This window comes from Columba livia, chromosome 5, assembly GCF_036013475.1.
Source record: "Columba livia isolate bColLiv1 breed racing homer chromosome 5, bColLiv1.pat.W.v2, whole genome shotgun sequence".
NCBI classification, from domain to species: Eukaryota; Metazoa; Chordata; class Aves; order Columbiformes; family Columbidae; genus Columba; species Columba livia.
Genome location: NC_088606.1, coordinates 43,524,673 through 43,537,184, shown reverse-complemented (window position 1 = coordinate 43,537,184; position 12,512 = coordinate 43,524,673).

Here is a 12,512-nt window from a genome sequence, read left to right as displayed (position 1 = left end):
TGCCACCTTATATGAAACAGCAGCATCTAAGTATGTTTAGGCAACTGTAAAACTACGTGGGACTACAGGCAGTCACCAGAACATGCTCATGCTATTATTACTGGACCTTCCTTACTCTTCACTTCTAACCATTTGTTTGCTGAGTTCACTTCTGTATTGTCAATAGGGCTCTAAGTGTTTTAAGGCTGGGACTGTTTGCCTGCTATATTGCTGTATATAAACAGCTCGAAAGAAATGAGGCTCTGTGAAGCTTCTATGAACTTTGGAAAAAAGGCATAAATGGAACGAGTAGGAAAAATGCTGAAAAAGACCAATTATTCATGCCAGTCAAGGCTGGGAAGGCTTATATGGATCTCTGGAGGACTTAATAAAGGACCAGAACTTGGATACCCACCATTCTCAACTACTACACATTTTAGTCTTAGCTGTTAATACCAGCATACATAAACACAAATAAGAAAAAAAGAAATAAACACGAATAAGAAAAAAAAGAAATAAGAAAATATTCCTAGAAATTAAAAGTTTAAAACATACAGAAAAATCATTTTATTAAAGCATAATACATTTACATAGTCAAACGTCCTGCTGCAAGGTACACAAAAAGGCTATGTGTTTATGTATATTCATGAGCATTTAAAAGGACCACAGTGCTTCATCTTAGACATGGCTGATCAGTAGCTGGGGCTGTGGTGCAGTGTTACATAATGCAAGTTTATGACTTTATAAGATGTCATTTTCTTTTCCAGCATTTATGGGTTTGGTTTTTTCTGTGTTTGGAAAATAAAGTATTTCAAACTAATACTCAGCTTACATTTATTTTACACCATGTAGGACATACTAGATTAAATCACAGTATAAAACATAACAATACTCATTGTCTTCTGTCACGGAGGATGGTAGAATAAAGACATCCTCATCTGTTCTGTGGTAACATCCCTATGTCCCTGAAATTACATTTTTCTTCTCTCTGAACCCCCATGAGCTCTGGCAACAGGGACATAAGGGAAAGTCAAAGGAAAAGTTTCCCTGTTCTGAGTGATTCTTTGTGCATGAGGATGAAGAAAATGCCCCATCCCTCAGAATTACCCCATTTTAGACAGATGATTAATGCAAAACTCAAAGAACGAGAGTTCCTTTCACAAGAACCAGCAGTACTGGGCCTCCCCTGGCTTCCCTGTAGCACCAGAAGGCCCTCCTGTTGCAGCAGGCTGAGGCTGTGAAGGGTCTGCGGTGCGCTGGTGTGGCAGGTGGCACCGCGGGCTGGCCATTTCAGTTCACAGCTCCACTGCCTTTCTGCGAGGTGCGGGGCCTTCTGCTGAAAATGCAGCAGTGTCCTTGCAAAAAAAACACATCCAGTAATAAAATGGTAACTGATCTGCGTCTATTGTAGCTGTTCATGATTCTCAACACCTGTTCAGTTTGGGGGAGATTTAGAACAGTCCCTGTAGAGTTCTACTGATGTTTTAAACAGTCTTTTCCATTCATGTGAAGTGCACCCCTCTTTCAATCGGCCAAATTAATGTCTGACATCCCTTACAGCCAAGACAGTCAAGACTAACATTTCCTACCGCTCTTCATGTTTTTTCTGGCACAATCCAATTTCCTGCTTCCTCTCTAAGGTGTGACTGTGAATTATTTTTCTGGGTTTCTTTGTAAAGATGCTCAAATTGTTCTACAGCTGAAGTAATTAAGCCCCTTTTAGTAAAGGTTACATTTGTAATTAAATGCCAATATCATCCTTTCAGAATGTCACTCTTCCTACAGTTATCACACAGCACTTTCTGCTACTTGAAGCTAGGACTTTTTAGGCAGAAAAACCATATTTAATCCCCGTGTTTTACCAGAGAAAAAGTTCAAGAAAGAAAAGCAAATATGAGATGTTACCAAAAAAGGAGTTTGAGACGTTCTGCCTATTCTGGATGACTTGCCAAATACAATAATGCAATATATCATATTTAGTATTACTGTTTCCAAACTGTATTCCCTGTACTATCCAGCAGATGATGCTAATGTATTACAAACTATTCTCTGTTCAGTTTTAATCAACCTACCTACCAATCTTTCATAACCCTCTGAAATTCCTGTGAGTTCGACATATAAGTTTGACTATTTTCAGAAGTTTCTTGGCTATATTTACCACCTACTTACTTGTATTTTGGGACATCCAGCATTAGGTTTTATGCTGTGTCAAGCATTTGTTGCTGTTGCCAGTCTGCAGTAAATACGTGCAGTGATATCCTTGCACTAAAAACAAAAAAGCTAGAAGGGGAAATAAAACACACTATTCATGTACATAAAGAAAAAGGCAGAACTGAGTTTGCGTGAATCTTCCAGAATCCTTAGATTCCTAATCCTTTCTCTAGTGCAAACATACCTTAATTATAGACTATGAAAGGAAACTTTATAATCACATCTACTTTGCAATGGCTTCTGATTTTCTTACTCAGGGACACTTGCTCCTAATTTCACAAGAAGCCTCTACACGGGCCTTTGGATTTACTCGCAGAATGAGCATGCTACTAATCATATATATCAGAGTCTAGGATTTTTCAAAATGAGTGACAGTACCTGTATGGCTTTTATAGGTGTGATTTATATTTTGCTGGTGAAAGGAAAATAGGGTATGAAGAACAGGTTTTCCAAGATGGATGCAGAAAAAAACTTTGAGTTTTCTCTGATTGCCTCTGTCTTGATCTCATTCTCTGATGTGGTGGGATCGTAGCCAGACCTCTCCAGAAACTAGGCAGCTAGGGACTATTTCTCCTGTGCTAGCAGTCTAGCACTTGCAGTCCTTCTAGCCATAGGATCCTGTTGCAGCTGGTACCTGCTTGCTGAATTGCTGCACCACTAGAAGAAGACAAGCCAAGAGGAACAAATCCCAGCTTCTGAGGAAAGAAAAAGTACAGAACAGGGAATTGAGCTGCCTTTCTTTGTCCTTTATTTCTTTCTCTGTTTCTTTTTTTTTTTAAACTCTGCTCCCTTGGGAAATGTGTGGGCCTCTGAGGAGATGTAGAAAGAACCTTCTTGTTACTGGCAGCAAGCAGGTCGGATGTCTATCTTTTCCAGACTGTGAGGCTGAGGCTAATTAGACCATTTGGCTTTTCTGATACATTATTTTCCCCCAGGAGGGCTGAGTTATATGAGAAATCTGAAGCTTCTCATGTCACTGTGCAGCAGGCTCAAGGACAGGCTAACCCCATTACTGGTAATTGCATTGCAAGAGTTGGCACTGTAAAGGAGATCTAAGAATAGGCTGCCCAACTGGCAGCTGGGACATGAAGTAGACAGGACATGCAAGATTCAAGCTGTAGGCCTTGGGGTTTCTGTGCTTGAACCTAATAGCTGGGGAAAAAGTTCCAGATTTTACAAGTGAATCAGCACAAAACACTTCAGCAGAAGCACATTTTGTCATGTAAGTCATGCAGGCATAGCTGTGTGGTTAGTTGTTGTGTAGTCATTAAAGCAAAGAAAAACAAGAAGTCAGGGGGTGGGCAAATTATTTTAACAGAGAACACAGAGGAGTCACCTGATCCTTTTCTGTTTCCTTGGCATCAGTCACCAACAAACACACCTTTGTCACCATGTGCAAGGAAGAGAGAGTAAGGCAGGGAAAGAGAAAACATAACACTTCAACCAACAACACATGTTCTTTCTCTTGAACAGGAACCACTTGCCTGACCAGAAGTCTGCCTCTGAATTGGTTCTGTGATGTGTGAGTCCCTTTGGACATGAACTTCATGCAAGTGCATCAGAAGACACTATATTAATGGCAGAGATAAAACACTGAAGTACTGAATAGTTTGTATCAATAAGTGTTGAACACTTACCGCTAACAATCCAATTAAGGGTCTACTGCATGAAATACCTGCTTTTCTCCACAATGTCCTGTTATATAGAGAGCTGGAGGGCATCACAGAAGTACCTGGATTCCTCCCTTCAGCGATTGTCTCTGTGAAGCAAGAAAGGGAAAAACATTTCACAGAAATCTAAAAGAAAGGGAAATAATTGAGAAAACACAGACCTTAGAGAGGTTGCTTTCAGCCCTGGCAAGAAAAGAGCTGGATAGACAAATATTGAAGAAATGGATGTGTTTTATTTTGAACTTTGATACACTCTGGAGAGGGGCAGACTTTTAATGTAATTGGCAGGAATTTTAACACAGAAATACAGCTGGATGGTGAGAAAGAAGCTGCTGGTTGCTGTAGCTTAACTTGATAGAATTCATCAAGAATGACCTTGCTTCCTGCGATGAGTGGGCACAGGAGATATTTGGTTGCTACTGTGCAGGCTGTTTTTAATTTGTTGGAGACATTTAGGATGGGAGGCTCAGTTTATGGGCCATTGTATTTAAGTAATTTGGAAAAATAGTTTGATGTATTATAATGGAAGCTATGTTTAGAGGATGTTGATAATCAGAAATAAATACTGAAGTCAGCCTGTGTGAGGCTTTTGTTTGAGTGGTATGCATATTAGCATGTGAGCTTCCTTGTATACAGTGAGGTGGGTAGTTTTTAGTTTAGTAGAACAGATGTGTCTTTAAATGATTTTGCCTTCGGGTATATAACATAAAATTGCGGGCTGAAAGCTCAGGCTTGGAGAAAACTTTATGTATAAGAAAGATCGATCCAAAGAAGGCAGATTGTGGGAAATGAAACTAATTTCCAAACAGTTAACAGGAGTGCAGATGTCTAAGAGATGTCGTCTTCAATGGCCATAATGGCAAAGACATTCTGTCAAGGTATTAGTTATTTCTTTAGGAGAAAGTGAATTTTTACTGAGAAAAATGTTTACAATAAATACCCAGTTCATGCAATATTAAGCATTTATCATTCTGAAGGAAGACCAGGTATTTGTCTTTTTAAGCAGTGCACAGTAAAAGTACACACACTGTAATTTCTATAACTTCTTTTATGCAATTTCTGCATGTCTAAATTGCTTAGAAAATTGTAGAGCTGGCAATCTGAGACTGCATGATTCACATGTGAGATTTCAGGGTGATTGGAGCATACTGGGTAAGGAATTAAACATCTGATTGTTAAGGTTTGGGATTTTTATAAGAACTGTAAAGGTTCTAAAAAGCTTAATGCAAGCAATATTATGTACAGCATTAGAAACTATCAAATAGAAGAAATTTAATCAAGCTTCCTTTTCAAATCAAAAACATTGTAGTCTTTTGGGAGGGGCAGGGGCAGAATTGCAAAGTAAGTAGAGCATGAACACAGTTTTTGTCCAGTTATGTAGAGTATTTAGAAGAAAATGGAATAAAACTTGTACTTCAATATTTTTGCTTCAATGAGTAACAAGAAAATAAAGTTATTCATAATTATAATAAATGGAATGTGTGTTAAGTTCATCCTACGATTTCAAGTGTATATCTGAATATCAGGAAAATATTTTTATTCAAATAGCGAAACTCTTTGTTTGCAGACAAAGGAGCTTGCACGGGTGGAAAGACAAAAGTAACTTCTTTTGCCTCTTGAGTTAAATACATATAACTTACCACAGATACCAGTTATGTGGGAAATTTTTGGAAGAAAAGCTATTTTTTGAATGATAAAACTGACTTGTATCCATCTTCTGTAGCACCAAAGTCTCAAGAATGACAGAAAAGGTGGTTTCCAAATGTAGGAGATGTCTTCAAAAAAAACACTGTTCATTTTAAAAAATGGTGCTGCCCTCTGATTGCCAATTATTTTTAGAAGCATACGTGTAGTGAGTGCTTTGGACTTTGTTATGAAGATCTGGGGTTGAAGCAAAGTTAGCTTTAACAGGGATGGGAAAGAGGAGTCTCCTATTTCACAGCATTGTTTGAAATAAAAAATAGTGAAGAAATCATCACTCAAGAAATGAGATTTTATGGCTGTCTTCTGTTGAGTGGGCAGAGTAGCATAGGGAGGTGATTTCTTGCAGACACTTCTGTTGTGTCATTATTCACTCAAAATAATGTGACTTATAACACATGCAGACTGGTGGCTTTCTTCAACAGACACAGTTAAGTGCTAAATTGAGAACTGGGGAAGCGAAAATGGCTATCTTAAAGAGCTGGAAGACATGCACAATCTGATCATTGACCTGGGATCAGATGTAGAGAAAGGGAAGATTTACAACTATGTTAAGACAGTTGAAGGAACTACCTAAGCACATCCAGAAGGTTTACAGAAGCCTTACAAAGAGACGTAACATGGTATCTGCAGGAAGCTGTGTTTGTGTTTGAGGATGCCAGTTGACAAACATTTCTGCTATTGGCAATGGTGCCTGAGGCTGTCCTTGCCCCTGACTGATTTCTGACAGATGCCAGGACAACAGTTTGTGGAAATGCATAATGAACAGGACCAGGGAACTCATCCAGGTGATGAATTGTATTTTTTTTTCCTTGGACTATTTTTCCAGACAAATCTGTTTCCTAACGTAGGTTACCACATGACAGCTTAAATACTCATCCTGAAACATTTAAGAACACATTTGAGGGACAAGAAAAATTGCAAAAAGTTAGAGGTTACTGCTTAGACCAGTGCTGCTCACCTTTGTTCTGAAATTACCGAGTGCATTGTTATCAGTAAAAACAGCTTGGCAGGGTGTTAGTTTTACAATAAGGAGAGAACTTGAATCCCAGGGATGTCTAAAGGAGAATTTATAGTAATAAAAACTTGTTGATTTACAGAATTTAATAAATGTGAAGAATCAAATCTTAAACCCACATAGGCATGAAGAATATGGTGGGGTTCTGCTAATATGCAGATTGTCAAAATGAAATTTTGAAGAACTTAGTTGCTGAAAAGGGTGATTGATCCTGTAAAGACTTTTCTTAGCTTCTTCAACTCTTCTGTTCTGGTTAGTCTCTTGGAGTGAGGATGAAGAGTTTAACATTCAGACTTTTGAGAAAACAGTTCAGAGTTGAAAAGTAATTTCAATTGTTGTGGTTAAAGACCCACATACTTCATCATTTAATTCAAGAGAGTTGTAGGAAAACCAAAGGTACATATATATAGGTACACACTGAAGACAGGATGACTTCAATATAGTTTTATTATGTGCCTAAAAACTAGAAATACATTATCTTCGCTTGGATATAAAAGATCGTTTTGTAAAAAGATCCATAAGATCTTAATAACTTCAGGCAAATTTTATTAACATAGAAAAACTCTGAACTTAGCTGTCAGTGGATACCATTTTAGTTAAGATATTTATGTATTAAGGAAATAATTGCCTCTGCATTTATATAGTTACCATCTACAAATTGGGAGGGGTTGTTTGGACTTCTGAATGGGTACAAGTACAATGGTACTGTTAATCTTTCCTGCCTGCATGTGCAAACTGATCTTCATCTTTAGAAGCTGATACTGGGAAAATATTACAAAATATAACCAGACTTAGTTATGATATTTACTTGTATCCTATTGATATGTGAAAGGATTAAATTTTCCAGAATATTTGTCTGGAAAAGAGACAAAGACTGAAAGAGAAAGGGGAAAGCCAATACCTGGAAAGGTGTTGTTTTCTTCTTTGGTAGATGCATAAGAATTAGGTGTTAGGCAAACTCTTTTAAAGCAATTGTTGGGTTTTTTGCTTGCTCGCTTCTTTCTCCTGTGTTAGAGAGATTTGTCTGTGGTGTCAGTTAATCTGTTGTTGACTATATACAAGGCCTGTGTACTTGTCTGTGGGTATCCCAGTGAAATTCAGAGCTGTACACCTTTCTAACATAAGATAACCTCTTCAAATATAAGGGAAAATACTTAGTTTCTTTCAGGAGGATTTTCGACCTTCTTTTCCTGTTTGGTCATAGCGAAATGCTTGGCAGAACTTTTGTGGAATTATTCCACACCTTCCCTTCCTACACAGTCAACACTCCAGTCATGAGAATTGTTCTGATATTTCAGTGTTGTCAGTTTTATCAAATTTCTTTTGTCATCAGGAATTGCCATTTTTTTTTTGTCCTTGTTTCTCAGACTCTAGCTTTAGGAGAGAAACAGGTGAAATATTTATTTTCTTTAAATTATTTGCCACCTTATGTGTGGCTGACTTCAAACAATGTTTTTTCTACCTTCTTCTTCTTCTTCTTCTTCTTCTTCTTCTGTTGTCAATTTTGTCTTCTTGGCTGTTTCTCCAATGCTTCTACCAAGTACAGCAAAATTGCAGCGTGCTGCCCTGCTATCACTGTGCTGTTGGCTTCATCTGCCTTTTCTGTCATGGAGTCACCAGTAGCTATTGCTCACCTCCTAACAAGAGCTCCCATCAGATATCTCCTGCAATTTTCTGTTACATTTTGCCAGACAAATTCCTCAGTAGGTGACTTGCTGAGAGTCTAACACCTGTTTGATAAGCTGAGTGTTTTCCAGGTGCTTTTTCATCTCATGTCACAAGTTGCCAGTCAGCTACATGAGTTTCTGCTTTTCTGTGGTTTCCTGCTGATGACCGTCTTCTCTATGACCTCTGTCAATGATTCCCAATCTAGTCATTCAAGGAATATTAATTTTGTCCTGCTGTGCCCAGGACTACACTTCACTCACATGAACATAGCTTATGCTGCATTTCTGCTGCTTGCACCACATGCACCCAAAATCTCTTTCAACTAGCAAAGAAGGAAAACAAAATATATCCAACACTGGTCACAACCGTTGTTCCCTCCTCATTCATGCACATGGCATAGAGCTACTCCTCTACAGAAAGAATCATAATTGCCCTCTGACCTACCTTTCTAGATGGACCTACTCCAGACTTCAACAAATTCTGAGTATCTCCCCTCTTGGCTTTCTGCCATTACAACACACTCAAGTTTCTTGATATGATTGATGACCCCGAGGCTCAAGCTTTGAATTCTTCTAAAGGAAATATGAATATCTCTCTTAAGTAGACTATTTTAGGATCACAGAGCCACAGACCATGAAAAGAAACAAACCAAACAGAAGCTCACCAAATCCCTTCATTTCCAAGAACAGGATTCATAGGTGAGCTCTCAAAAAATCCAGTTAATTAATCACCCATTACAGTCATTGATGATATCCTTGCTGTTGAGATTTCATTGTAAGCCAAGTGATGCCATCTGCTAACAGCTGTTCATTACATTTCCAGGTTAGTAATAAATATAAAAACCAGCATCAGTCTTATACAGAATTTTGAGGTACCTTGCTGTTAACTGTTACCACATCAAAAATGGACTGCATAGGTTTATTTCTTTTAGCCTTACAGTGTCCCACTATAAGCTGATTCACCTGTTAGTGAGTCTCTATATATTCTTGAGGCATTCTTTTTAATCCTTAGGCTTGTTGGAATTACTTCTTATTTTGACATTTCTCATTTTTATAGTAATACAATACAGATCAAGGATTAAAAATATGACACACATTGATTACTAAGAGTACAATCAGCAACAATAAAACTGGTAATAAGGAATGTGCATACATCAAGACCAGGAGGTCTGCACTTCAATAAAGTCACATGAAAGATGACTTAGCAGCAGAAAGCTTTGGGTCTGATAACAGGAGAATGGGAACGAGGTTTCAATAAGTCACATGGGCCATTCCTGTTCTCTCAACAGGAAGGTAGCTGCAAAGATACCCAGGATGAGAAAACAAAGATGATGGGTAGCAGCCTTGCCTAAGAATTAGGGAGGATGAAGAATGCAAAACCAAAGCCATAATCATGTCATAATGACTGCTTGACTCCCAGAAGAAATAAAGAACTTGTCCAAATTATAGTTTGATGTGACTGTTCAAGACAAACCTAAGAGACATATCAAGGACTCAATAGTTATTGTCCCCTGTCCCTTGTGTCACACACACACACATATGGTCCTGAGCAGACCACTTAGACATACCCCTTGGTGTGAGTGCATGAGTTAATGAAATAGGAGTCAATGTGTACAAGTGACTGAAATCAGTCTTATTTAAAATAAATATGAGCATCACCTTCCACAGAGTCTTGAACTGAGTTTTGTGGCACTGATTCTTACACTTCTAAGGCTGCCATTTATTAATAGGTTATGCCATGAGAGTTTTCATGATACTAACGCCAAAACAGCTTTCCAATACACCCGTGGGGCACCAAGGGATACATCCTTGTGGGGAAGACTCTCACCTGCAGTCAAGGTGACAGTATGAGATGACACCAGGAGGTCTAGCACTTTTCCTTCTCCATTTTGGGGAACTGTGTTCCTTTCTCTTCAAAAACCCTCCGCCTTCTCCTACCTACTTCCTAGGGACACACAGGTAAAGCAGCTCTACTCTGTTCCGATACTTTTCCAGGAAAAAATAATAAATCCGCTGGCTGCTACTGGGTAGAAGCACAGTCCATTTCTCAGCCCTCTGCCTCCCCTCAGCTGGGGCCGAGAAGGCACGTAGCAGTATTGCCTCAGTGAGAAAGAAAAACTGCTGGAGGCATAGGCACCATTAGCAGAGGCAGAGCAGGGTACAGCTCATCTGGATTACAAAGGACAATGCAAAATATATGCCCGGTTTATAACACTGTAGTATCTTTGTAGTCAATCACTTTGACCCCAGTGGCAACATACATACTGAGAAGGGCAGTTCTGTCATACTCTTGATAAATTACTCATCTCTAGTGTCGTTGCTAGATGATTAAAAGGAATGCATTTGTCTGGGCTATGCTCAAGATGAACATTCTCATCTCCTGGGAGTCAGTGGTTCATTCATTCTCCCAGGAGCAATAAATTGGGTCTTGACTAATCTGTCCTTTGCAATGTCTAAAGATGCTGTTAAGAGAGCACAAAATATGTTTAGCCAGCAGTACCAGCTGGACATGAGCCCATCAGGATACTCTGTTCAGTTGACAGCTGTTACCAGAACCACATGAGGGTTAGTCTCTCTCCTGTGTCTCATTCTGCTTGTCATTGTGCTCTTTGTTTTGCTCTGTAGGAAAGGAGAAGGAAGATATAACACAGGGACAGATGCAGCTGTTGGTGAATAGAAAGGTAGGGATGATTTGTATGGTGGCAGTTATTCAATATGACATGCACACCATGCTAGACATGATATTGAGGGAAAGAGTGGAAGAGAGTTCTTGTTATGCCATAAACTGTGTCCTTGCACTAAAAAGGAAATTACTTACTGGTTATTCCATCTGTCAATCTTCTTTGAGGAAAGCTATTCCTTTTTTTTTTTTCCCTTGCTGTCTTTTGTGGGGATCGGCCTCATGACTGGTACATGGGTGTACCTGAGCTCTGACACCTTGTGAGGAAGGGAGGAGAGTGGAAAGGAGTGATGTGAGAACTGATTCAAATGCATTGGTGCACAAGTCCAGGTGGGAAAGTGCTGGTGCCTGCCACAAGAGGGGTAAGAGAAGATAGAGATGATGATTTAGATGAGGGGATTGAGACCATCATCAGCAAATTTGCTGATGACACCAAGTTGGGAGGGAGTGTCGACCTCCTGGAAGGCAGGAGGGCTCTGCAAAGGGATCTGGATAGGCTGGAAAAATGGGCTGATTCCAATGGGATGAAGTTCAACAAGGCCAAGTGCTGGGTCCTGCACTTTGGTCACAACAACCCCCTGCAGCGCTCCAGGCTGGGCACAGAGTGGCTGGAGAGCAGTCAGGCAGAAAGGGACCTGAGGATGCTAATTGACAGGAAGCTCAACATGAACCAGCAGCGTGCCCGGTGGCCAAGAACTGTCCTGTATCAAAAATAGCGTGGTCAGCAGGACAAGGGAAGTGATCCCTCCCCTGTACTCTGCATTGGTGGGGCCACACCTGGAGTATTGTGTTCAGTTCTGGGCCCCTAAGTTCAGGAAAGATATTGAAGTGCTGAAGCGGGTCCAGAGAAGAGCAACACGACTGGTGAAGGGACTTGAACACAAGACCTATGGGGAGAGGCTGAGGGAGCTGGGGTTGTTTAGTCTGGAGAAGAGGAGGCTTAGAGGTGACCTCATCACTCTCTATAACTACCTGAAGGGAAGTTATGGCCAGGTGGGGATTGGTCTCTTCTCCCAGGCAGTTAGCAACAGGACAAGAGGGCATGGGCTTAAACTCTGCCAGGGGAAATTTAGGCTGGATATTAGAAAGAAATTCTTTACAGAGAGAGTGATCAGGCATTGGAATGGCCTGCCCAGGGAGGTGGTGGACTCACCGTCCCTGGAGGTTTTTAAACTGAGATTGGACATGGCACTTAGTGCCATGATCTAGTAAATGGACTGAAGTTGGACCAAGGGTTGGACTTTATGATCTCTGAGGTCTTTTCCAACCCAGTTGATTCTGTGATTCTGTAGAGGCTGGAGAGCATAGCGTGCCAACACAGGGCAACAAAGGCTGGACCATCCTCTAGCAGAAGTATTACTAGCTGCCCCATCTGTACTCTGAGATGAGTACACTAGCATCTAAATTTCTCCCATAGCAGATGGGCATGGGAGAATAAAAGACCTATGGTATTGGAGAGCTAGGACTTTTTTTAAACATTCAGATCTTTACATCTTCTTTTTGGAAGTCAACATTGGATTTTACAGTGCTAACAATAAACATACAATACCCCGAATTTGCTCTTCAACATTGAACAGTAATGTGAA